Raw genomic sequence first — 26,239 nt, 5'->3', positions numbered from 1 at the left:
GGAAAGAGAAGATATTTTGGCAGTCTCACATATACCTTAGATTTTAGAAAAGTAGATTTTAAAGTGTAGTGAGGAAAGATAGAAAGGAATCTAGGAACTAAAATATTTCAGAGAACTTCAGTCTGGGAAGGAAGAGAGATGTTCACAAAAAAAAAAAAAAATTCTAAAGATGCAAAGGAAAACAATTCCATTAAAGAAGGGAAATGGAATTTGTCAGAAGAGACTGATTTGGATCCCGAAGGAACTCAATAACTACTTTAGATTTTAATAAAAAGTTGTGTGAAAGATGGAAACTTGGCCAAATAAGAAATATGGGGAAAGGGCTTGCCAAAACTAGGTGAGAAATTCCAATGCTTAGAATGAGTTGAGGCTTGTAAAGGAAGTTTACAGGAAAAAAAAAAAGCTGGGGGGAGGTTTTGCTTGTTGTTGTTATTGTTTATTTGTTTTTAGCTACATTGAGAAAAATGAAGGATCCAAGAATGATAGGACCATTACAAAACAAACAGGGAATTGATTAAAGGCCAACATAAGTAAGGAGTTGGGTTCGAGTTAGTTGTGTAACTCTTAACAAATTTCAAGTCCAATTTATATTAGTAAATAGAAATAGAAAATAGTTCCTTCCCTCAAGGAACTTATTTATATGGGACAATACCACAGCTAGTTTTTCTTTCCATCTCCATCTCCTCTTATCATCCTGGAGGGACTTTAGTATTCATGTTAACACACTGAACACACAATTCTTCAGCCTCTCTGCCATAATCTAATGGACCATTGGATTGAGAATTGGAAAGATTCTTGGATTTGGAGGGAGAGGATTTGGGTTTAAATCCCTGCTTCATCATTTTCTAGCTACACGGCATTGGGTGAATCACTTGACCACTTTACAACTTAGTTTCCTCATCCATAAAATTGCAGATAACCACTGAGATCTCTTCCAGCACTAAGTCAATGATCCTATCACCATTATTCCTGTCTTCAAGTTTTCCCAATAAGAAAATTGAGACCAAAAGAGGTTGTGAGTTTGTTTAATGTTTATACAGGTAGACAGGTAGGGAGGGAATTTAAAACCAGATCTTTGGACTCCCAAGATTTTGTTTTTTAACATCCTATGCTTCCCAAAGTATAAACCCTTAGGGTCCTACATCAAACTCACAGGGACACCATGGGAAATATAAAAAAATTTAGCCTAACTATTTAATAACTGTTGGGCATTTATTTTGGTCTAAGATTAATGTGAAGTAATTACCAAAGATAGCATCAATCAAAAAAATTTGCAACCTTTTGCCTTACCTCATATGACCTCTATAAGCAGATCAGCTAGGGCTCACCATCTCACAGACCTAGACCATCTTCAGTATGCTCAGCCTCTGCTCTCTAAACACAGTCTACCAACAGGAACTCCTAAAAGGCAGGGGGGGGGATTCCCCAGAATTTGAGAAAGAAATGAAGAGCTTATCTCCTAAACCAAAATGTGAAAATATGAATCAATGACTGTTCACAGAAATGGAAACATGTTAATAGAGCAATGTAGAACTTTAAAAAGTGAATGGATGCTATGGAACTAAAAATAGAGAATTACAGCAAGAAATATTTGAGAATAGTCACAAGACAATAAAATTTGAGAAGTTTTAAACTAAAGTTCTTGACCTTAAAGACAAAAAATTGACTAGACCTAAGAAACATTGGCTTCCCAGGAAAACACAATGAAATTCTGGAAAATATAAAAGTCCTGAGTATTAGAACTAGAGGGCAATGTGCCAATAAAATGCTAGGTTTGACTGTGGTCCCTTCTAAAACCAGGTCTAACGAATGTGAACTATCTGCATTTTTGTTTTTCTTCCCGGGTTATTTATACCTTCTGAATCCAATTCTCCCTATGCAACAAGAGAACTGTTCGGTTCTGCAAACATATATTGTATCTAGGATATACTGCAACATATCCAACATATAAAGGACTGCTTGCCATCTAGGGGAGGGGGTGGAGGGAGGGAGGGAAAAAAAATCGGAACAGAAACGAGTGTCAATATAAAGTAATTATTAAATAAAAATAAAAAAAATTAAAAAAAATAAAAGCAGGTCTATCATTCTATGATTCTAATCTGAACTGTATTCATCAAGTTCCAGAACTTTCAGGTCAATTTTTTTAAAAAGGAATTATCAAAAGGAGACAACTCATTTACTAAAGGAGATATTTTGACTTGCCTAGAAGCACAGCATCACTAATTGGAAATAAAAGAAAGAACTATGATACATTAAAAAGCCAAAGAAAATAGCTAAGATAAAAATAATTTATTGCCAAGCTGAGCTTATTCCTAGAAGGAAAATAAGAGAATTTTCAAAAGCTTTAATGACTTCTAAGCAACCCTTTGGAGAAAACTAAAGTTGACTTTTTGAAATGCAAACATAGACAAAAGAAAACTAAGAAAGGGAAAGGAATCCAAAAATCTTAAAAGTGCTGCATGGTTACATGCTTATGTTGCATCTTGGGAATTCCATCTTTCTACAGGCCATGGGGAGGAGGGGAAATAAATACTCTAGAGCAGGGTTTCTTAAATTTTTTCCACAGTTGACTTCTTTTCTTTTGAGAAATTTTTATATGACCTTGGGTATATAGATATATGAAATTGCTATATTACTGATAATAAATCATAATTTGTAATCCTCACATTCAGTTATAAGGCCCCACATAGAGTCATAAACCACAATTTAAGAAGGGGGGCCTTAGAAGAGACAAGGTGAGTTGTAGAGCAGGAAAAGACTTTTTCAACTCAAGTTATCACAGGTGAAGGTCATTCAAACAAAGGGGTGGGATTGAGAAAGAGCAGGGTTCATAAAACCCTCTTATCAGGCTGGGAAAGGGACTTGTACAAAAGGTTATGGCAGCTGAAGTAGAATAAAGTGAGTGCCAGACTGGGGATAGACTGGGGAGGGTGAGAAGGTATATTTGCCGTCCAGAATTAGGAAAGAAATTGCTTTGAGTAAACTAAGTTTCAGATCTTAGAGTGGATTCTCCATCTCTATTGAGTCTCTTAATAGAGAATTGAATTCATTCAAAACAAGTTGAGCTCAGATCTGATCTAGGTTGATTTGTAGCCTTGAAAAAATCATTTATCCAGATCCAAGGCAACTCTCTTAGATTGGAAACCGAGCTATAAGTTGGTACACTTTAGTGGGAGGAACTTCCTTATCAGTGAGCTCTTAATAACAACAAAGCACTCCAACTCGACTGCACAAAGCACAACTCCATTGGGCTGGCCACATTGTTCAAATGTCAAATGTCTGCTTGACAAGAAAATTATTTTATGGAGAACTCACACAGAGCAAGTGCTCACAAGATGGTCAGAAAAATCGATATAAGGACACTCTCAAAGTCTCTCTTAAGAAATTTAGAATTAATTGCATGACATGGGAGACACTAGCACAGGATCCCCCAGCACGGTGTGCCCTTATCAGAGAAGGGGCTGTGCTCTATGAGCAAACCAAATTGAATTAGCCCAAAAGAAACATGAGATGCTCAAAATTAGGGAAGCTGCCTCAAATGTTCATAAGGACCATTTGTATCCGACCCATAGCAGAGCATTCCAAGCTCCTCTTGGTCTGATCAACCACAGTTGGCCACACTGTATTGGACTCTAACATGATGATGTCATTTTGGTTCCCTTTGAGTACAAAGGACAATAACCAATAACAATGAAATCACAAAGCCAGACCAAGACAAAAAAAAGGTTCTATGATTTGTTACTGAGCTGGGAGACAAAAGGAGAGAAGAGGAAAGGAGAAAAGGGAGCATGTCCCAGAGGGAAGAAGGAAACAAGCATTTATTAAGCATTGTCGATATTCAAAGCACTGAATTAAGGTACTTTTAAAATATTTCATTCAATCCTCACAACAACTGGGGAAGATGGGTGCTATATTGATGGAGTGAATAAGACCCCAGCAAAAGGCCATCTTGCTGGCTAGCAACCCAGTTCTAAATGAGCCCTAGGGAGGGGCATTGCCAGGACAAGGCTTTTGTCAAATTTAAGTGAGCTTTTGTTGCCAAGGTCTAAGCCTGTAAATTCTTTTGAGACACCTTAGGACACCAGCCCAATACCCCAATATATTTTGGGATCCAACATCCCTGTTCTCTCACATATGGTCCATTTGGAGAATCTTGTAACCCAAATATATTTGGGGGTTCAGCACTTCTGTACCCCCATTCTCCATCACTATTATAATTATCATTTTACAGATTACTAAATTGAGACTTCTCCAAGTTTAAACAGCTGAATTTAACCTCAGTCTTCCCGATTCTGGGTCTATTGTTCTATCAACTGCATTACCTAGATGCCTCTATGTAGGAGATTAGAAAGAGATTATTTAATGCAAAATAAACCATAGCTACCTCATGCTGATTTTTTTAATTCAAAAGAAAGGAAATGGCTGAAGAAATTATGATTCAATAATAGAATATTATTTCACTATAAGAAATGACTAAAAGAGCAGTTTCTGGAAAACTTGGGGAAAACTTTCATGAACTAATGTAAAGTGACAGGAGAAGAGGAAAACAATTTATATAATAACAAATATACAATAAAGAATTCTCACCAATACAATGTCCCAAATGATTGATAATAAAAATGTTACCCATTTCTCAACAAAAAGATAATAGACCTAACTGATGGAAGGAAAGGAAAGAAGGAAGGAAGGAAGGAAGGAAGAAGGAAGGAAGGAAGGAAGGAAGAAGGAAGGAAGGAAAGAAGAAAGGAAGGAAGGAAGAAAGGAAGGAAGGAAGGAAGGGAGGGAAGGAGGAAAGCAGAAAGGGAGGGAAGGAGGGAGAAAGAGAAGAAAGGAGGAAAAGAGGGAGGGGGAAAAAGAGAGGGAGAAAAGGAGAGAAAAAGGGAAGGAGGGAGGGAGTTTCATTAGAGTGTTTTCTTAAATGGAAAAAAAAAGCCAGAAGGAAATTGAGAGAGCAACCAACAAGCAGAGCAGCTTTGGAAGTAACATGTTTGATGCTTAAAACCCACTTCTCTTTATTCTTTATCTTACATCTCTCATGATGCACAGTACTGAGGAAGGTCCTCATAGTCTCCACTCCATTGTCTCTGATAGTCCTTTTCCTCTCTCCCAGAGGAGATTTACCCCATAATGTTTTTAAGAAACTTCCGGGAATGCAATGAAAGAATTGGCCTTGGTGGAAATGACTGACCAGGAAGAAAGCAGTGGATCAAGATTTCAAGAATCTTTGTCTTTGAGATGACTTAGTTTGAAAGAATAAATGAAGTTGTTACCATTTCTTTGGAAAGGCAAACTGCAATGTCTCAGCATCAGAAAGCAAAGCACAGGCTAGTCTCTCAAGAACAGGTACCTCTTCCCAGAGAGTTCCATGACTGTTATGAGAAGATCTTGAGCATCAGAAAAAACCCATTTTAGGGGGATTATACACACTAGTGAAGATGGCTGTCACAGGTGACAAACCACAGATAGATTTTTCAAGAAAGTCATTTATCTTTGTAGAAACACTGCTGAATATGACAGTTGTTAATGTTGCAGAGGACTCCCACAGAGACTAAATGAAATACATTCTGAGCAACTGCCCCATTGCTACCAATAAACTCATTTGTAGTGGTGACAATGATGACTTGGTCTAGAAGGTCTCTGAGGGCCCTCCCCATTACAAGTTCTGTGACTTGCATGAGAGAAATGTGTCTGACCCATAATTAAGAACCATATGGCCAAGAAGGAATATGGGCCGGTCATGTAGCCAGAGCAAGAAACAACAGCTGGATAGCCTGAATATTAAAGAGATATTCACAAAAAACCAAAATGATCTAGAGGAAAGCCTTCACTGCATGGGGGAGATACTCCATAGATAGAGATAGAGATAGAGAGAAAGAGAGGAGAGAGAGAGAGAAAAAAAAGAGAGAGAGAGAGAGAAAGAGAGAGAGGAGATAGACAGTAGATGATTTATGAAGTCTATACTATATATATATATCAGACTGGGAATACAATCATAGGCAAGACAGTCTCTGCTCTCCAGAAAGTAACATTCTAATAATAAAAAGCAATCCACAAAGGGGAGCTTTTTGTAACCCTGAAATGTTAAAAGGAAATGTTGATATTTCTTTTCTTGGCATATCTTTGATGTAAATATCCTTTTGTATAAATAAATTAGTTACATGGAACTGATTGCTAGTCACTGGCAACTAACCATGAGGGGAAAACAACTAGCATAGGAGCTCAACCCAGTGATATTAAAAAAGACCCTAATCTTTTGGGAATGCCTTTAGAGAGGGAAATGGTTTCACCCAGGGAGAATAAAGGCAAAGAATTTACCTGCCTCAAGGATACTGAGTCCAAAATTTGCACTCAACACATTTATGAATATGGTTTCCCTGTGTAGTTTTAAGCTAAATCATTAATTAACAATTAAAAAGAATTTATTAATAATTTTAATTTATTATTAATAAATCTAAATCATTCATTAGAACTATTTAATAATTAAAGTTTAAAACTATATTCAAACTTTTGGGATACACACACACATGTGTGTGTGTGTATAAACAAATATACATACACATTCACACACACATAATATAAACAAATATATTTACCTGAAATTTAGAGAATTGAGAAGGGGGGAGGAGAGGGAGAAAGGAGAAGAGGGAAAGAAGAGGGAAGAGTAGGGAGAAGAGGGAAGGGGAAGAAGGAGGGAAAAGGGAAAGGGAAGAGGAAGTGGGGAAGGGAAAAAGAAAGGGAAAGGATAAGAGAATGAAAGGGAAGGAAGAGAAAGGGAAGGGAAGGAAGAAGGGGAGGCATAAAGGGGAAGGAGAGGCATAAGGAGGAAGGGGAAGGAGTAGGGAAGAGGAAGGAGAGCTGGGAGAGGGGGAAGGGAAAGGATATGGGAAGGGAAGGAAAAAGGAAAGGGAGAAAGAATAGGAGAAGGGAAAAGAGAAGGGGGGAAAGATGGAAGAAGAGAAGGGAGAATGGATGAGAGAAGGGAGAAAGCAAAGGAGAAGGGGAGGGAGAAGGGGAAGGGGAGGCAGAAAGGGGAAGGAGAGCAGAAAGGGGGGAGATAAAGCAAGGGAAGGAAGAAGGGATAAGGGAAAGGAGAGGAGAAGGGTGAAGGGAGGGGAGAAAGGAGAAAAAGTGGGAGAAGGGAAGAGAGAAGGGATGGGAGAAGAGATGGAAGGAGGAAGAAGGGAAGGGAGAAAGGAAGGCAGAAAGGATGGGAGAAGGGAAAATAGATGGAATAAGAGAAAGGAGAAAGGGAGAAGGGAGGAGGGATGGGAGAAAGAAAAGGAAAAGGGATGTGAGAAAGGAAGGAAGAAGGGAGGGAAGAAGAGAAGTGAAAGAAGAAGAAAAAAGGGAAGGGGAAAAGGAAGGGAAGGATCATACAGACAGGATTTCAGAGGTAAAACTGAGCCCAGTTCTTGCTGACTTCAAGACTGGCTCTCTATTTATGTTACATCACACCCACCTCCTCCCCTAGAAGAAGAGGGAAATTCTTTATGAACTACGTGACTACACACACACACACACACACACACACACACACACACACACACACGCTCAAAAGCAGAGAGAAAGCCAAGTCCTGCTTTCAGTCCAAAGTGATTTCAGCTTGCCTTGGGTGTGTTCCTAGTGACTATTGTCTTCTCCACAATAGTGTAACCTGAGAGAACAAATTTACTCGAGTGTCCCCAGCCCCTGCCTTTGGCCACCATTTCCTCTCCCCACAGAGGAAACCAAACATAAGGAGGTAAGCAAGAGTGACTGGCTGCCCCAGGAGACTGAAGGCAATTCATGCCATTTTTTTATTTCTCCTCGCCTCCACCGTTTGTGGCCCAGGAGACAAAAAGGAAAACATTCAGTGAACTGACTTTGGGCCCAAAGATGGGGGTGGGTGGGCAGCAGGTGGCAATATGCACAGAACAAAGTAGCAGGCTTTCCCTCAAGAAATCCTTCCAATCCAAATGCCCCATTTAATATCTTGGAAAGGGTTAGTAGCGAACCTTGTGCCCAAACACAGCTGCTCAATCACATAATGAAGAAAAGGTCAGGGGAAGGAGGGGGGATTTAAAACATGAAGGTGATGGGGCAGCTTTTATTAAAACCCAAATCTGAAATTATATTCAGCTAGCTGGAAGTTCAATTTAGCCACGAAGCAGGGAAAAGTGGCTCTGTGTATTGCATGGAATATTTTTCCTTTGGGGACCAGTTTCCTCTCAGAGGCAGAGAGCATCAAGGCATTAATCCCAGGGGAGATTAAAACCCCATGAATGGCAGCTAAAGAATGGGGCCTGGAGAGCAATGGATTCTACTAATAGTTTCCACGTGGGTGTACACTCTAAATCCTGCCCTGGCTCTTCTCCTTAAGGTTAAGCTTTCAAGAGAGCAGACCACCAAAAGGGAGACCTCCAGCCAAACCCATCTACCTTGGCAGGGCTAGCGGAAGGGAGGCAGAGTGGCTGAACATTTATTCAGCGTGTGAGACATACTCCAGTTGGGGTCTGCGTTATTTGTAAGTATGTGTACTGTTCGTGTGCTTTTTCAGTGCCATATTGTGGTTTGGAAGTGACTCGACTCTCAAAGGCCAGCTAGGCCAGAGGAGCAGAAACTCGAGGGGAAACATTTTTATTCTTCATGTCATGGACCCTTTTGGGAGCATGGTGAGGCTTATGAACTCCTTTTCAGAAGAATATTCCAAAATAATTGAAGAAAACGCTAGATTTCAGTTAGAGATTAGTAAAAATAAAAATATCATTTTTTTTTCTCATTTAAGTTCATGGGCATCTCTAAATTCTATCCATGGACCCCAGAATAATAATCTCTATCCCCAAAATCCCTGAATGTGGAGTCAGCCTAAGTAAATTCAGGGAAGATTAGTAAAGAGTCTTCTCAAAAAAAAAAAAAAAAGAAAAGAAAGAAAGAAAAAATCTACCTAGTGAGCTGTAGAAGAGTTATTCTCCATGTTGGTAGAAAAAGACCAGAAAAAACACACTGGCCCAATGTCCTAAAGTATTTGTGGCCTCTTTGTCTTTCTCCATCCTCAATATTTCATCTCCCACCTCATTGCTTTGGCCCATGGCTAGAAAACTTTTGTTCCCCCATCTCCATTTTTTTGGCATCCCTGGCTCCCTGTGACATCCTATATTCAGTTCAAGCACTATCTCCTACACGATGCCTTTACAAATCTTCCATACACCCTCTTTTTTTACTTTCCTATCCCCCTCTAAAAAAAAACAAACTTTTTATCTCACAGATTTGGAAACTAGAAGCAATCTATCAAATTCTTCATTTAACAGATGAGGAGTTGAGGTCCAGAGACTTGCCAAGTATGTGTTAAATGCAAGGCTGGATCTCTGTTCTTTCTGGCTTCAAAGCTGGTTCTCTGTCCACATGTTCTTGTGGAGGCAGAAATAGCCATGATGAAGAGCTAGTCTTGAAGCCAGACACACAATGACCAAATGAAGCTTGGCAAATCGTTTTATTTCTTAACACTGAAGAGTATACCCTCTGAATTTTAAGTTCCAAAGAGGGAGTTTCCTCACTGAAGAGGTCCAGCAATTATCTGCTACTTTATATTTACTTATTTGTGAACATGGTGGCCTTCTCTTCCACCAAGACCCCCAGTATAACATCAATTCCTTGAAGAAAAAACAATTTTAATTTTATCTTTATAAATGGTATTTACAAATTAAGACAACTCTGAGGTACTTCTTAGATTGGCTAAGATGATAGGAAAAGAAAATGAGGAATGTTGAAGGAGATGTGAGAAAACTGGGATATTAACACATTGTTGGTGGAATTGTGAACTGATTCAACCATTTTGGAGAGCAATTTGGAACTATGTCCAAAGGACTATCAAAATGTGCATACCCTTTGATGCAGCAGTGTTTCTACTGAGCTTATATCCCAAAGAGATCATAAAGGAGGGAAAGGGACCCACATGTGTAAAAACGTTTGTGGCAGCCCTTTTTGTAATGGCAAGAAACTGGAAACTGAATGGATGCCCATCAGTCAGGGAATGGCTGAATAAGTTAAGAGATATGAATGTTATGGAATATTATTGTTTTGTAAGAAACAATCAGCAGGATGATTTCAAAGTGGCCTGGAGAGACTTACATGAACTGATGCTGAGTGACGTGAGTAGAACCAGAAGAATATTGTACACAATAACAAGAATATTAAACAATCAATTCTGATAGTGATTCAGGCTAGTTTCAATGGTCTTGTGATGAAGAGAAACTGTAGGGACCAAGTGTGGATTATAACATAATATTTTCATCTTTTTATTGTTGTTTGCTTGCTTTTTGTTTTTTTCTCATTTTTTTCCCTTTATAATCTGATTTTTCTTGTGTACCATGATAATTGTTGAAATATGTATAGAAGAATTGCACATGTTTAACATATTGAATTATTTGCTGTCTAGGGGAGGGATGGGAGAAGAGATGGAAAAAATTTGGAACACAATATTGCAAAAGCAAATGTTGAAAATTATCTATGCATATGTTTTGAAAATAAACACTTTAATTAAAAAATAAAATTTTAAAAATAAAAGTTGGAGAATTTAGATTTATCAAACAGTAGATTACTATATTCATTGACTAATGCGTCTTGTGTACCTAATCCATTCCACTGATCAAGCACTCTATTTCTTAGCCAGTACCAAGTAATTTTGATGATTATGACTTAGTTTTAGGACAGGTGTGGCTAAGGCACTTTCCTTTGCATTTTATTACTTTCCATGATATTCTTAACTTTTCATTCTTCCAGATGAATTTTATGATTGTTTTTTTTCCTAGCTCTATAAAATAATTTTTTGATAGTTTGATGTGGCACTAAATAAGTAAATTAATTTAGGTAGAATTATTATTTTTATTATATTAATTTGCCCTACCCATGAGCAATTGATGTTTTTCCAGTTATTTAGATTTGATTTGACTTTATTTGCATGAAAAGTATTTTGTAATCGCGTTCATATAGTCCTTAGGTTTATTTTATATTGTCTATAGCTATTTTAGGTGGAATTTATCTTTCTATCCTTTTGCTTCTGGACTTTGCTAGTAATATAAGAAATGCAGATGATTTAAGTGAGTTAATTTTATATTCTACAATTTTGCTAAAGTTGTTAATTATTTCAAGTTGATTTTCTAGAATTCTCATATCATCTGCAAAGAGTCATCGTTTTGTTTCCTCACTACCTATTCGAATTCTTTCAATTTTTTTTCTTCTTTTATTATTAAAGGCAACATTTCCAGTACTGCATTGGATAATAGTGAGGATAATGGGCATACTTGCTTCATCCCTCATCTTACTGGGAATGTGTCCAGTTTATCCCTATTATAGATAATGCTTGCTCATGATTTTAGATAGATACTATTCATCATTTTAAGGAAAACCCCATTTATTCCTTTGTTCTCTAGTGTTTTTAATAGGAATGGGTAGTGTATTTTGTCAAAAGCTTTTTTCTGCATCTATTGAGAAAATCATATTATTTCTGTTGGTTTTTCTATTGATGTGGTCAATTATATTAATAATTTTCTTAGTATTGAACCAACCCTGCATTCCTGGTACAAATCCCACCTGATCATTGTGTCTTATCCTGGTGATAAATTGCCATAATATTTTTGCTAATATTTTATTTAAAAGTTTTACATCAATATTCATTTGGGAGATAGGTCTGTCTTTCTCTGTTTTTGGCTTTTCCTGGTTTAGGTATCAGCAAAAACCTATTACCTGTTTTTTTCAAATAGTTTATATAGCATTAGAATTAATTGTTTACATGTTTGGTGGAATTCACTTGTAAATCCATCTGGTCCTGGAAATTTTTTCTTAGGGAATGCATTGATTGCTTGTTCAATTTCTTTTTTCCAAAATGGATTTAAGTATTTTATTTCCTCTTCTTTTTTTCTCAATAGTATTTTATTTTTCCAAATACATGGGAAGATAGTTTTCAACATTCATTTTTGTAAAACTTCATGCTCCAAATTTTTCTTCTTCCCTGCCCCATTTCCCACTCCCTCAAGAGAGCAAGCAATTTAATATAGGCTAAATATATGCAATTCTTTTAAATCAGGTCTATATTTGTCATGTTGGGCAGGAAAACAAATTTCATGAGAAAGAAAAAAATAAACAAAAAAAGTGAAAATACTATGCTTTGATCCATAGTCTCCCTGGTAATTTCTCTCTCTCTGAATGTAATTGGCATTTTTCATCCCAAGTCTATTAGAATTACCTTGAAATGTTGCATAATTGAGAAAAGAGAAGTCCATTATAGTTTTTCATCACATAATATTGTTGTTACTATATACAATATTCTCCAGGGTTCTACTCACTTCACTCAGCATCAGTTCATAGAGTTCCTCTTCTTTTAATCTGGGCAATTTGTATTTTTGTAACTATTCATCTATTTCACTTAGATTGTCAAATTTACTAGCATACAGTTGGTCTAAATAGCTCCTAATTGTTGTTTTAATTTCCTCTTCATTGTTGATAAATCCATTCTTTTCATTTTTGATGTTTGTAATTTGGTTTTCATTTTTTTTAAAACAAATTAACCAAAGGTTTATCTACTTTGTTATTGGGTTTTTTTTTTCTTCATAAAACCAGCTCTTAGTTTTATTTCTCAGTTTGAATAGTTTTCTTACTCTCAATTTTATTATTCTCTTCTTTGAGTTTCAGAATTTTTCATTTGCTATTTAATTGGAAATATTTTATATTTTTATCAAGCTTCTTAAGTTATAGACCCAATTCACTGATCTCTTATTTCTCTTTTATTCATGTAATTATTTAGAAATATAAAATTTCCCCTAAGAACTGCTTTCATTGCTCCTTGTAAGTTTGGGTAGGTCATCTCATTATTGTCATTCTCTTTGATGAAATTATTGATTGTTTCTATGATTTGTTCTTTGACCCACTCATTCTTTAGTATTAGATTATTTAATTTCCAACTAGTGTATCTTTCCATGGTTCTTTACTGCATGTAACTTTTATTGCATCATGATGTGAAAAGGATGCATTTAATATTTGTGCCTTTCTGCATTTGATTGTAAGGTTTCTATGACCTAATAGATGGTCAATGTTTGTATAGGTACAATACACTATTGAAAAAAAAAGGTATATTCTTTTCTATTACCATTCAGTTTTCTCCAGAGGACTATTATATATGTTCTCTAAAATTCTACAAGCTTCCTTCACTTCTTTATTGATTATTTTATGGTTATATTTACCAAGTTCTGAGAAGGGGAAGTTGAGGTTCCTCGCTAATATAGTTTTTGCTGTCCATTTTTTCCTGTAACTAACTTAACTTCTCTAAGAAAGTGGATGTTATATCATTTGGTGCATATAAGTTTGGTATTGATATTACTTCATTGTCTATAGTACTTTTTAGCAAGGTGGAGTTACTTATCTCTTTTAACTAGATCTATTTTTACTTTTGCTTTGTCTTAAACCAGCATTGCTGCCCCTGTTCATTTATTTGTTTTACTTCAGCTGAAGCATAATATATTCTGTTCCAGCCTTTAACTTTACTCTATGTGTTTATTTTGTGCTTCAAAGGTGTGGTTTTTTTTAAGCAACATATTGTGGGATTCTGATTTTTAATCCATTTTGCTAACTGCTTCATTTTATGGGAGAATTCATCCATTCACATATGCAGATATGATTATAAACTATGTATTTCCCAACATGTTATTTTCTCTTATTTATACTTTTCTCTCTCTTTCCTCCCATCCTTTCTTACCAGTATTTTATTTCTGACCACTGCTTCTCTCAGTCTGACCTCCCCTCTAACACCTCTTCACTTTTCTTTCTTATTTCACTTCCTATTTCTTTCCTCCTTCCTATCTTCCCAAGCTTCCTGGGGACCACAGGAAGGGGCACTGGCTTTGAGTACTAAGGTCTCAGATGCTGGGGGATTTCTCAGTGTGCTGGGATAAATAGACCCAGTTGCACTTTTTGATGCCTGATTTGGAGGGTTAGCAGTTTGCTTTTTGTGCTGGGGCTAGAGGCAAGCTGTACCACTAGCCTATTGAACCAAGACTGAAGAGTTTCTATTGCTGATCTGTACTGTGGCCTAGAACCTCCTGCTACCTTGCCCAGACATCATCTGCATTGGGATGTACTTCCCTCTTATCAAAGTGAGACAGACCTTTCCTGAAGTCCTTCTAAACTATCTTAAGATATAAATTTGTTTTACTTTTCTTTTTCTAGATTTTGTTGCTCCAGAACCATTTAGAGACTTGATTTAGCAAAGGGCAAGTGGGAAGAGTTCTGGCTTCTCTCCACCATCTAGATTCTGCCTCAACTATATATATTTACAATGTTTTTTTTTCCCTTATCAATAAATGGGAGAGGGAATGTTGGGGGAGAGGAATCAGAATAGATTTTTTTTTAATTTCAGAAAATAGAGTATGTTTATTCACTAGAAATTCTATATAATAACAATATAATAAATGGAAATTCTTCCCTCGAAAAGTATAGAAACAGAATAAATCAAGAAACAAAAGCTGTTATATTACATGTATGAAACATATCTAAACCAAAATTAAGAGGAGTTCCAATATATAATATTCAAAGTGAAAATATCCCCCTTCCAAAAAAAAAAAAAAAAAGGATATGGTAATAAAAATTTCTGATGATGTTGTTAAACCAGAAAATATTGAAAGAATAAAGGAAGGCAAATAAATTACAAAAATACAACACTTCTCAGTTTATACACACCAAACAATTTCAAAAGTAAATTTACTGTAGAAAGATTAGCAGAAATATAAAAAAAATTAGACAAAATACAATAATACTTGGGGATTTCGATACATAATAATTATAACAAATATAACAGGTAAACAGCTTAAAATCAGTTAAAAAGATTCAAACTATTTGTTTCATAAGTTAGAAATAAGATGTATGAGTAATAGGGAGAAGCAAAAAACTCACATTCTTTTCAAATACATATATGCATACTACACATACAAATATACATATGCAAAACACAAACGTAATCATATGTCACAAAGAATTAAAAATAAATTCAAGAATTTGCATGTTCAGAATTTTTGCATAACTTATTTATAATATAGTAACAGTAGATTTAAATAATAATTTGAGGTAAAAGACTAAAACTACAAGAAAGCTAAACAAGAAATTTATTAAATCAATATTCAAATCTACTGTCAGTGATCAAAAAACAATACATAAAAACATTTTGCAAATTTTTAGCATTATATAAATGCTAATTATTATTACTATTATATTATAATACTATAATATATAATAATATATACGTTATATTATAATATAATACTATGGAATATTAAACATAGCAGTAATAATCAATAATTGGATTTTGAAAGAAACCAGACAAATAGTAATAGAATATTTAAAAGATGATGATAGCATGGTATCTTAAAATCTGGAGATACAGGTAAAGTTGTTCATAGAGGCAAATATATGGCACTGAGATTAAAAACTTGAATACACTTCTAAAGTGTTCTAAAGACTCTGGGGAAAAAAAAAACAATACCCAAAAAGAACATTTGGGGAAAAAAAGATTGAAAAGCCAAGCAGAGAAATAAATAGTAATATGCTTTATGATTTGCAAAATGGTTTACAAATATTATCCCATTTTTGTCCTCAGAATAACCTTGGGAAACAGGTACAATTATTTTCCTCATTTTACAAATGAGAGGAAGTGAAACACAATAGGTTGTTTATGAGGTGATATTTAAACTCAGGTGTTTCTGACTCTGAGCACACTGCCTTATCCATTGGGCCACTAAGGTACCTCAGAAACCAAGAATAAAAAAATGAAAGAATACTTAAAATTATAAATAATATAAGGAGCTGCAGAGTTGTTTTTTCCCAAAATTACAAAAAAACCCACAATATTAACAAATAACACAGAAAATGGAAATCAACAATTACAAATTAAAAGAAAAGATTATAATGAATATGAAAGAGATTGAGAATTTCATTAGGAGATATTGCATGCAACTATATAATAACAAATTAGAGAATGGTGAGCATGTGCAACAATATTAATTACCCCAAATGACACAACTGAAAATGAGTAATTTAAATAAATCTACCTCAGAGGTAGAATTAAAACAAGTCCCTGCAGAAATTACCAGACTTCAAAAGGTGAATTTTTTCAAACTTTCTAAGAACTGATGACTCGTATTATAAAGAATACTCATAAATAACTAGAAAAATGGAATAAATATCTAAAGCCTGACACTAGCTGTGTGACCACAGGCAGGTCATTTAATCTTGCTGATATGGACTTTCCTTCCATCCTTCCCTTCCCCCTTCTTCCTTTCATCTATTCTTCCCTCCCCTTTCTCCCTTTTTTTCTTCTTTTCTCACTCTTTATTTTCCTTCCTCTCTTCCTTTTTTTTCTCCCTACCTTCCTTTTCCCTTCTTTTTTCTTTTTTCTTTTCTTCTTCCCTTTTTTCCTCCCTTTTCCCTCTTCTTCCTTCCTTCCTTCCTTGCTTCTTCATCCACCCATTTATCTATTTTTAATCTAATATTTTCTCCCCCAAAATGAACAATAAAATAAAGCCCTCATAGCAGATATGTATAGTCTGGCAAACCAAATTCCAGCATTAGTCATGTTTTTAAAAAATGTATATCTCATTCTGCATTTTAAATCCATCATTTCTCTGGTAGGAGATGATTTAGTCCTCTGGACTCCTGATTTATCACTGTTAATCAGAGTTCTCAAACCTTTCAAAGTTGTTTTTCTCTAGAATATTGCTTTCATGATAGAAATTGTTCTTCTAGTTGAGCCCAATTTCCTTAAAATGATCCATTTCATCTCTTCTTATTGCATAAAAATTTATACTTCATTTTTTCTTATCTGCAAAATGGAGATCATCATTAACTGTGCAAACTTTCAGAGGACAATTGGGAGGCTTAAAGGTGATGATGTTTGCCAACTGGAAGATACTCTCTAAATGTTAGCTATAATGATTATAAAGGAGATTCTTGTTCATGTGTCCTGTGAGACTCTTCCCAACTTTCAGATTCTGGAATTCTAAGGATTTCCCTCCAGATCTTCGATCAATGGTAGATATCGAACACATATGGGGACACTTTTCAAAGATTCTTTTCCAGGTAACGAGTTAAAGCAAATAAGGGTTTCTGGAATGTAGCTAGCTGGTAGGCAAACCCAATCTACTCAACAGAAGCTGTGCAACCATAGGCAGTATTTTGATCACCCACTACATGACAGAAACAGAATAGCCAGAGGGATACCCCAAAGCTGGAATATCACCTCACAGCTTCCTCCCCAGTTGGAGTTGGTAGCCTGGGATTCTAAGTAGCAGAATTAGGGACTCCTCTGACCTGATTATCTTTTTCATTCTTGGTTAGAGAACTTATTATAAAATAAGAATCCACACAACCAACCAATTAACTAATCATCGGACTAACAAGCAATGATTAAAAGACTACCTTGTACTAAGCACTACACTAAGTTTCAGGAATATAAAGATAAAAATTAAAGGGTCTTTCTCCTTGTGATATTTAGTTTCATTTGGGGAAAACAACTTGTAAAAGAATAAATAAATTAAAAATATATTCAGTAAATGCAGAGTACAATGGGGGAGATACTAGAAGCTGGGAGTGTTCAGGATAGGTCTTATTTAAGAGGTGACATGATAAGTTTTGAAATGTGTTTATAAGTTAGGAAATTCTAAACTGTTTTGGCCACAAGTCTGGCAGAAATAGTTAATTAAATTATACTAATTCCAAGTATTTCTTCTTAGAGGGAGAAATACAGGAGTGGCGTTTCCTTTTATCCCTGTAGTTTTTAGTTTTCAAAAAAAAAAAAAGGCATTTATTTGAGGGATAATATTGGATTTTATACCATTAGCACCTTAATTTTTCCTCTGCTTTCCTGCTGGAAAATTTTGTCTTCAAGATGATGGTCTTCTTGAGGAGTGTCCCTTTACTCTGAAGTAATGCAAGCTCAGAACATCAACAATAGACTCAGCACCCACTCACTGACCAGGGCTCACAGCTTACCAAGGTTCTGATTGCTCAAGTGGCAATGTCTCATATCCGCTTTTGCAAATGCCCTGTGTAGTATTTGTCAAAGTTAATCTAGTTAAGGATGCACACAGCATGCATGGTCTGGGCCTCTGGGTGTTTCCACTGTTTGCCAGCGCACCCATCGCCTTGACAGATAGGACCACGGAGCTTCCACCTCTTCCTCAAGTAGGAAGGAATGTTGCAAGCCACCACAAGTTCAGTAAGAAAAGCCTTCCCCATACCTTTGAGAAATCTCTCTCACCTAAGCCATTCTTTGAGTTACAATTTACTGTATTCACAAAGACCAAGTTCCACACTCAAGATTAATTGAAAGTTCACAGTTTAGGTAGAAGTTTCAGAACAATAAAAAGTTAAAATAGGCTAGAGGATTATTTTCTTTAAAACCTTTTTTCAGCACTCCTTCCAAAAATTTCTCTTTCTGTCTGGTCTAAAGTGTACTGAAGAGATAGTTTTACTCTTTGAGTTAATCAGACTTCTTCCTTTTCTTAGTCTGGTTATTATCCTAATGACTTTAAGGAGGAGCACTTCCTGGGCTGACCAAGAGCCAGGGGCTTGGAGAACAAGGTGGGAAATGAGTTAGACAAGAATTGTTATAAAAAGATTTCAGTGTCAGTTTGAATTTCAGATTGATAAAAGCTAATAAGGTTTCTCATTCAAGTGGGAATCACAACTTCAGAGTAAAGTCCTATTTAAGTATTATTTTGTAATAGCTTAGGAAAAGTAAAAGACCAGGGGTAGTTCTCACACTAAGTACCATAATGCATAATTGCGTGAACTGGGCAGTTATTATTTTCCATTGTACATAATCTATCTCCCAATATCCTGTGTGATATTGTATGTTTCCCTCTCAATTAATCCATAGAGATTTAGCAAAAGGGGTAATATCCCTTTTATATTCCTGAGAGAAATACTGGTTAGATTTCCCCTGAGTGGGTATCCTGTGATGAATATCTGTTTCCAATTAGAAGAAGCAATTGGGGAACTGGCTAGTGATTATTATATTTCTGGGAATAACTGATAATGATGAGAATTGGACACCTAGGTAAAAGGCCATGCTAAAAGGACGGATGAGTGAATGTATAGGAAAGGTTGGGGCACTGAAATCATATTTCACTTAATCATTTTGCCCATAGCTGGCCTATGGCCAGAGCCACAACTAGGAAATTTTGTAGAGATTTATTGAGAGCTTCAGAATGTGGAAAGTTCTTTCTTTAGATCATAGGAAATTTAGTTCTGGGATGGACCTTAGAATCTTCTAGCCCATTTTCAAGTAATGAGTTGAGTCCCAAAGAGACCAGAAAAGGTCCGAGGTAGGAATTAATTTAAGTTTTTCTGATTTTAGGTCTAGTGCTCTATCCACTAAGTAGCATTATCTCCTTTTAGAATATCTTGCATTTTCAGCTATTTAAACTATCTTTATTTTCTTCTTCAACTTAACACTTTCTTCAATCTGGAGTCTATATGTAGTTAGCCCCTTCTTAAAGGTAACCCTTAAGATGTGTATGAACTAGCTCATGTTCCTTCAAAAGATTAATACTATCAATGGAATGAGAACCAAGGAGCATTCCAAAGGTGCCTAACAGATCCCTCCTCCTAATTAGTAGAACCCTTCCCTCTGGAAATTATATTGTAATTATTTTATATAAATAGAACTTAAGCTCCTTGAGGGTAGATAGTACCTAAATAGTATGCTCAGAGCCTAATGTAGTGCTTGACATACAGTAGGTGCTTGATAAATATTTGAAGAATGAATTAATTGACTTTTCCTTGATGTACTTTCTATATTCAACTTCTCTCCTCATTTATAAGGTAAGGGAGCCAAATTAAATCATCTCTATGGTCCCTTCCAGCTCCACTAATCTTACTTCTGAGTCCTATTTCAATCTTAACTGGTCTTGGATTACAGGGTAATTTCTTTTTTATTAGAATGGCCAATGCTCGATCAAGGTTGTCTTTTGAAAGTCAATGAATCTGATAAACGTGGAAATATGTTTAGAAGAATTGCTCATGTTTAACCTATGTTGGGTTACTTGTCCTGGGAAGGAGGGAAGGAAAGAGGGAGAAAGAAAAAATTTAAATACAAAGTGTTGTAAAGATGAATGTTGAAAATTATTTTGCATGTATTTTGAAAATTAAAAGGTTATATTATATATATACATATATATTTTTTTAAAAAAAGAATATCAATGAATTACAGAGCTTAAAGTTGAAAGGGGCTCATTATTTAGCCCCAACCATACATTAGGCATTTATTAACTTCCTACTATGTTCCAGGGGTACATTGGTTAGAGTACCAGGCCATGAGTCAGGAAGATTCATATTCATGGGTTTAAATCTGGCCTCAGATACTCACTAGCTGATCCTAGTCACTAAGGCCTGTTTGTTTCAGTTTCCTCTCTTGTAAAATGAGGTGGAGAAGGAATTGGCAAATTGTTCCAGTATCTTTGCTGAGAAAATTTCAAATGGAGTCTTTAACAGTTAGATACAACTGAACAACAAACTATTGCAAACACTGGGCTAGACCCAGAGATACAAACTCAAAAATGAAACCAGCCCTGCCTTCAGGCAGATTACATTGTAACTGTAAAGACAGAGAGTAAAGGATATATTCAGAGATTTTATTCAGGCCAACTAAGCTTGTGTGCCTGAAGCATCTCAGAGTAGAACAACTTGATGTTCTCAAGTTGACATTTAAAGGTTCAATCTATTTTGTAGCCAAGTTCACCCAAATGCTGAGCAGGCTGGTGGAGTAATACTGTTTTTATTCTCTGGTGACAGGGAAGATTGGGAGAGGGGAAGGCCTCTTTTTCAAATATTTTCAAAGCCTGGCCATCAGCATTCCTTCCTTTTAGGATAACTGGATCATTTTATAGAATCATAGTTCTAGAGCTAGGGAAAAAAAAATCTTTAAACCAGTAATTGTTATTGTTGATGGTGATGATGATGATAATAATGAAATATTAGAGGCTACATTTGAACCCAAATACCCCCTCCCTACATCTCTCTCTCTCTCTCTCTCTCTCTCTGTCTCTGTCTCTGTCTCTCTGTTTCTCTCTTAATGTATCACGCTACTTCTGCTAATTCCTGTTCACACCTGGGCAATGGTTAGTTCAAGTCTTTAATGGATAGATGAAATCAAGTTGCTGAGTAAGAAACTTTTCTATGTCTCATTCCCATAGTTTTTATTATCTCTTCCTTGCCTCTTGCCTATTCTCTTTTCTTATGGGAGAGACCTAATGTCATCTCCTTAACTGAGAATCCTGCCCTGGTCAAATTAGCCTTTAATTATAAAATGGACATTATTTCCCCTGCATCACTGGTCTTTAGATTTGTTATAAGAAAAAAAATTAAAAGTTAAAGCACTATACAGATGTGAATCATTATTTGGTCTGTTATTCTGTTCTCTCCTCATCTCCTGGGACAGGTAGAGTAGAGGGCCAAGAATAAAGGAAATATTTTGATTCTTTTTTGTTCATATCACAAACTCAACTCCAGATCACACAGCAAATCAGGAACAGGAGAGGTAAGAGTCTTTTATGTGTTTAAGGTCACATGTTTTACAAACTTATCATCCTAAAAATCAGCTTCTAGATATTACAGGGGAATGTCCAAATCGTATTCTTAGGAGTACTGGGATTCTACTACCAATGATTCAATCGCCATGTGGACTTCAGAGTGTTTGCAGATATTGTTTCTGTCTGCATATGTAGAAGTGTGTTCTGTTCATTGGTTGCTGAGCTAGAATTATGATTATTTATAAAAACAACACTGATCAGATAATATGATTTCTCTTTCCTGCCTGCTGGATTGAGTGAGAAAGACATGCTATGAGCCTCTGGGTAGGGAAAGACTTCAGGTACAGATCATTTAAAAGCTGTGAGTAGAAAACTTTTTTTTATTTCTCTCTTTGTTCTCTCCTCCCCCCCCCCCCCCACGTCCGGCCAGGTAAAGGATTACAGGAGTACCTGAACACCTTGTGAGTTTCCAGAGACTGGAAGAACAAGCCACCAGAGGTTTCAGAGTTGGAGGCTATGCCAGATTTCACAGAAAGCTGATCTGACTAAGAAGAAAAGTCCTAAATGATCTGTTTGACAGACAGTAGAGAGACAGCAATTCCTCTAGTAGCTCTGCCATATTTGAAAATTCACTTGGACCAAATGTCAGGTTGTGACTGCTTGAAGGTTGAGCCTACTGTCCCCAAGCACCAAGGTAATATAGAGGAGAATGTACCTCTGAGGTCGGGGCAGGGGGAAGGGACAGAAATACATTGCAATTTCTGTGTTTGCTACATCTTCTCAGTAAATATTCCTTAGTAAAAGTTAATTGATATTAATTGGTTAAATGATATTCAGGATTATTATAATATAGCAAAGATTTTATCTTTAAATAACAATTAATTTTGAGGAAAACATGCAAGAATGGGAACTTGAACTGCTGGCATTAGGTAAAATCAATCCAATCCCTCAATGGATATTCCCAGAATTCTTAAGGGAAAATGTAGCTTTCCTCTGAGATAGCTGACTCATTCATGAAGAAGATGGCATAAAAATCTCCAGAGCTTATAAATGCTATATAAACATTTTCATCTTATTTTCAATTTTATCATCATGAATGTGACAAACATAAAAAAATGAACATTCCCCATTAGGAAAAAAGAACATGCTGATTTGGCTTAATTTGTGTGTCTGGGCACAGAGTAGCTGAGTGGGGAGCCAAGGATTACTACTAGTGGGCAGTTTCAGTTTTTTGAAGTGGAAGATCAAAAAACACAATGTAGCCAAATGGGATGCGGCACATATCAGATAGATCAAGTCATCATGGCCACCTTGACTATCATCTACTCTCAGACCCCAATGGAGACTACCCATAACTCTGAACCCAAGAGCCTTGGGAATAACAATACTTATATCCCAGTACTCATAACCATCATCCTGGGAAGTAGCCCCTATGAAGATGTAGTCTTACAATATGCTACTGAAAACCCACAGAAGAAAATTCTTATGTCACAGTCAAATAGTTCAACATCAGAAATGGGGAAGATTGCAATAATTCCTTTCACATTACAACTTCCCCATTGTGGTTTCAATAAAACACAGATTGGCACAAGCAATTAAATGGGGATTTGGGGAGAGTTTGTGGAAACCATTGATGATATGTGAAGACTAATAGATGACACAGGAAAAGTTTGTAAATTCAGAAATGCAAAAAAAATGTATATTGTTATGTGATGTAAACATATTTTATCTTCTTAATACTACAAAAATTCAAACTTCTTTTCTGGCACAGAGAATTTTTATGTGGATTTTCCAGATCACTGGAGTACAGTTCTCCTGGTCCCCTCAATGTGGAAAGGATAACTATGTCAATGGACATGACATTCAAAAAGAGGTATCATTCTCATTGCCATCTGCTTTGCCATTGCACACTAAAACCAATGGGATGTTTCCATCTGCCTTGTAAGCTGAAATCTGCCATATGTATTATCTCTGTAAGAGGAGAGTCTTAATTTTCAATTTGTATCTCTAGTGTTTAGAACAGAACTCTGGAAAAATAAGCACTTAATAACTGCTTTTTTCCCCATTCATTCAAAAAAGGACAGGAAAAGAGAAAGTCCAGATCTTCAATATGTATAGTTTTTTGAAGGGAGGGGAGATTTTTTTTTCAAATTTGACATGGTTGGTCCCCAAATATCCTACATTTCTGTGACTCCTTCTGAAATTCTTTCTGCTCTCTTCTGTGCATTTTTTAATGAATGATTGGTTCTCTTTTCTTTAAGTATCACTTACCACTCCCCCCTTACAAAAAAAAAAAAAAAAGTTCTTCATAGGAACAAGTAAACACCATGATGTAAAACAAATTCACCTTGTGGATATCTAAAAATGCATATTTCATTCTGTCCCTCTTTGCCATGAGAAGAAGCTTCTAGACACTTAAACAAGTCCAGCTCCAGGTATGTAATTTTGCAATGCAGGAAACAAAAAGGGAAATACATCAGCATCTAACAAAAATAAGCAGATGTTACTTCCTAATAGTTAAGATATCCACCAACAGGATAAAGAATGACCTTTTACCTTCAGGAACTACAATGTGAACTTGATCCCCAGACTCTAATGACTTAGACTGTCTCTGTTCAGTGTCCCATTAAATATATGGGGACAAACACACACACACACACACACACACACACACACACACACACACAGAGAGAGAGAGAGAGAGAGAGAGAGAGAGAGAGAGAGAGAGAGAGAGAGGTATCTATATATAAACATATACATCTGATTCACTACTTATAGTGTAATATAGTAATTTTTCTTCTTTCCTTGAATTCCCTGAAAGAAAGGAAAGGATGAAGGAAAGTCAATTTTTTTTCCTGAGGCAATTGGGGTTAAGTGACTTGCCCAGGGGTCATACAGACAGAAAATGTTAAGTGTCTGAGGTCACATTTGAACTCAGGTTCTCCTGACTTCAGGGCTGGTGCTCTCTCTACTATACCAAGTAGCTGCTCTGGGGAAAGTAATTTTTTAAAATAATTCTGAGAGGAGAAAAAGATAGCTGCTGGGTCCTCATAAAACTTGTTTCAGGGTCAAAAAAAGGCAGGGAATGATGGGTTTGGGAGGCATCTGCCTACGCACTGATGAATAACTTAGAGAGATTCATCATGTCCTAGGTACTCATGCTGCCCCTGCAGCTGCTCCATCTTGGAGACCTGACTGTTTGTGCCTTCAAAAAGGGCAGAGTAGAAAGCCTGCTGGAACTGGGTGTGTTTTGCCTGGAGAAGAAGATGTTTGAGAAAAGACATGACAGCTGTCTTCCCTTATTTGATGGCTGCCAACTAGAAGAAGGAGAAGGCAGATTCTATGTATAGCTCAGATTGTAGAACTAGGATCCAGAGGTAGAAGTTTGTGAGCAGATTTTAATTCTACGCTTGGAAGAATTATCTAACAGTGGGATCTGTTCCTGAGTTCGTTATCACAGGACAAAACCAAATTGGAGGACCTTCAGTCGTTTGCTTAGAGATAATAGACAGAGGGTGTCTACTTCAACCTCCTCATTTTACAGATGAGAAAACTGAGACCTAGAAAAAATTAAGTGATTGGCTCAGAGTCCCAACAGTGGTTAAATATCTGAAGTGGGTCAAGGAGGGATAGCTGCTATTTAACTAGGGTGCAGGAGAGATTTCTCTATTGTATTACTCTAAAGTACTTTTCAACTTTGTGATTCTATAATTCTGCAAAATTTCTCAACAAAAACACTGCATATCATATTGTATTCCTCACCTATGGCCCAAAATCCCATATAGCAGATTTGGATGGAACCTTAAAGCTGTTCTGGCCCAATCCCCCTATTTTTCAGTGACGTGAATAACTCGGCATCTCATAGATAGCCAGTCACAAAATCAGGATTTGAATGTCTCTAATTTAAGATCCAACATATTGTTTATTATAATACTCAACAGAATGTAACTTCCTAGAGGACAGGGACTGTTTTATTATTTATCAGATCTTCTAATGTCTAGAACATACTCTTAATAGGTGGTCACTGATTTAGGGGAGGCTGTGTGGCTCAGTGGAAATGTGGCAAATTAGGAGTCAGAGATCATGAGTTCAGATCCTGCTTCCACCACTTACTCCTTGCGTGAGCTTCAAGAAATCACTGAATTTCTCTAGGTATCAGTTTCTTCATCTGAAAAAAGGAAGGGAGGAGTTAGATCAATAGATCTCTGACAGACTTTCAATTCTAATTTCTTGCTTCTTTGAGGATTGATTGATTGATTGCCTTCTATAATCTAGACTGGAATAATTTTACTTAGTCCTGAACTAAAAGGTCTTTTTTAGAATGATAAATGTCACTGCTAATCAAGACACAAATTTGAAGGATAACTGCTTAAGTCTAAGCCTTTTAGGCTAATAATAGCACTTTAAGATTCCCAAAGCACTTCATACACATTATCTCATTTGACCCCCACAACAAACCGATGAGATAGATACTATTACTCTTTTCCTTTACAAGTGGGAAAACTGAAGCCAATAGAGGTGAAGTGGTTGGTCTAATGCCATACCACAACAGGTAAAGGACTGAATTTGGGTCTCTTGACTCCAAGACCCCATCTCTCTCCATTAAACCAGAACCCTCCAGACTTATATTCCAATGATCTGTACAATAAATAGCAAGATTGCACCTTAGTAGTGGTGAAGGGGGATGA

This window comes from Antechinus flavipes, chromosome 1, assembly GCF_016432865.1.
Source record: "Antechinus flavipes isolate AdamAnt ecotype Samford, QLD, Australia chromosome 1, AdamAnt_v2, whole genome shotgun sequence".
In the NCBI taxonomy this organism is placed as follows: Eukaryota; Metazoa; Chordata; class Mammalia; order Dasyuromorphia; family Dasyuridae; genus Antechinus; species Antechinus flavipes.
This window is presented reverse-complemented; position numbering follows the sequence as displayed.